The following is a 2467-nucleotide window of genomic DNA, read 5'->3' as shown; positions in this document are numbered from 1 at the left end:
TGTTGGACTAGAATTTGTAGGAAAGTTTGAACTAGAAATAAATTTGCCTTTATTGTCTCTAGGCCTACTTCTACTTCTACACATAAGGAAACGAAATAAAATTTCAAATATAAGAAAAAACAATCAGACTTTGGAGCAACCCCACTATAGTGGATGTGTGGCTCTTCACTCACGTCTTACCATATTCTCTCTGCCTTGTGAATATCTTGCAATACCCTTGAAACTCTAATAATAATCTTACCTGAACCAAAATACAACTCCAGGGAAACAACACCAAAATGTTGAGAAATTTAATTAGCGAATAAACCTCCTAATACTTAATTGTCAACCAGGACTAGTAAACACGAGTTGTATTGCATTTTTGGCTCAAGGTTAAGTTCTAAGTATGTAATTTTCCTCGATAATGATCGTTAAGTATAGAATGATAAAAACACTCTTATGTCAATTAAGTAAACTAGCCCATCTCACTCCCACAAAAGAATTCTTTACTTTAACATACGCAATCTAAAGGAAATCAATTTAACTTAATACATTTTTGTTTCTTATTCTAAATTTATGCAATCAAAAGAAAAACCCACTGAAACAAAAGGCTTAATGAAATTCAATCTAAGCACAATTCTTGAAATAAAACCTTTTCAAAGAAGGAAGTTCAAACTCTAATTATTCTAAAGGCGAGGCAAGCAATCATCAAAACCTTATCTCTGCAAAATCAAAATGTAATGCTACAACTGGAAAAAGAAAACCAGAATCAAATCTTGAACTGTCAAACTAGGTTATTCTTTCTTAGAAATAAAATGCATTCAAACCACACTGTTATAAAGACTGATTTTGAAATCAACCTAAACTGATATATTGGTCCTTAAAGGAAAACGAAATCTCAACAAAATTATACGAGTTTATAAACAAAATTGAATTTCTTCCACACTGTTATCAAATCAATCTCTATGCTACTGTAGTTGGAATGGAAATCAAACTTATTATATCATGTGAAAATAAATCTAAATTATCCTGTGATATCTCAATGACTCAAATCGATGCTCTGGATGAAATGCTTTGAATTAAATCACATTCTTGAATTAAATCATAATTCTTGAATTAAACAATCATAATGCTTGAAATAAATCAAATAATTCAAATTTCAAAAATGAAGAACACAACACCTAGCGCTACTAAGCACGAATTTGTTTACAACTACAATCAAAACATTTCAAACCATAAATCGTTCACTCAAATGCACACAGAGTATTCATATTCAAACCCATGCCATACATCAAAACTTAGAAATTGTTATGTTACTAGATCGTGAATGCTCCAATTACAAATATGAATACACTTAGCTCTAATACAAGAAACAGAGTATGACTCTGTATTAAAATATGAGTGCAGACTATATAATGAATTGGTCAATTTGAAAAATTCATGAAAATGATACTTTGATCGCTCGATTTATAATGCAATGAGAGCTAAAGGCTCGGAAATCGAACCACGCATATTACAAAATCACACAAGGAATGTTTGCAACTGTTAACTCAATGAAAGTTGTTAAACACACATGGAAAACATAGAATAGGAAAGATAAATCATTGAGTACTTTTTTATTAACATTAGATATACATTTATAGTACAAATATGTGACTCTTGGGTTTCAGATCCCAAGGTCTCTTGGACTCCTTTTGTCCATTCGACTTCCACACTAACCCACTTAGGATTAGGTGTCCAACATTCCCCCCATTAATCCGAAGGGTTATGTATGAGTCCAAGAAGAGAGCTGTAATACAAAATGTGCAAAAATGCATGGCAGCACTAGGCTAAATGTGCTCTCTGAAATGTTGGTATAAAGGGCGGTGGTTTAAGGATGACCACCAACACTGGAACGCTTAGTGCAGTTCTCGGAACTCTTCCAAAACTGGCAAGAAACTGAAGTTTTCTGCTAGAGGAAGTGAACCTATTGTTTTAAAGAGGGAAACCTTCAACCATAAAAGGGAGGTCTCACCCCGCATAAAAGGTAAAACTTCAACCTGAAAAGGGAAGTCTCAACCTGTGATGGTTTAAGGATGACCAACAACTCTGGAATGCTTAATGCAATTCCTGAAACTCTTCCAAAACTGGCAAGAAGCTGGTGTCTTCTGCTAGAGGAAGTGTTCTCAATTGTGTTCCTGGAATGCTTCCGAAACTGGCAAGAAGCTGAAGTCTTCTGCTAGAGGAAGTGTCCCAGATTGCCAACTGAAGGCATGTTCAGGCATCTTTGTCTCTGGATACAACTCTGAAACTGGTGTGGCAGGTTGTGGCTCAGGCTCGCTTGATGTGGCTTTGAAGCTTGTAGATGACCATCATTTCCCCCCCTGTCAAGTACAAGGTGAGAAGATGGAGAAAACTCAACTGCAAGACTGTTCAATATTCTGGAACAACATCTGATATGTGTTTGGAATATCTTCTTGGTTGTTGATGCCCATTGCCAAGAAGCGAT

The sequence above is a fragment of the Pinus tabuliformis genome, chromosome 6 (assembly GCF_031772625.1).
Source record: "Pinus tabuliformis cultivar Carrire ecotype Pingquan chromosome 6, CPIR1, whole genome shotgun sequence".
Taxonomy (NCBI): domain Eukaryota; kingdom Viridiplantae; phylum Streptophyta; class Pinopsida; order Pinales; family Pinaceae; genus Pinus; species Pinus tabuliformis.
The sequence above is the reverse complement of the archived record's forward strand: the minus strand, read 5'-3'. Positions refer to the sequence as shown.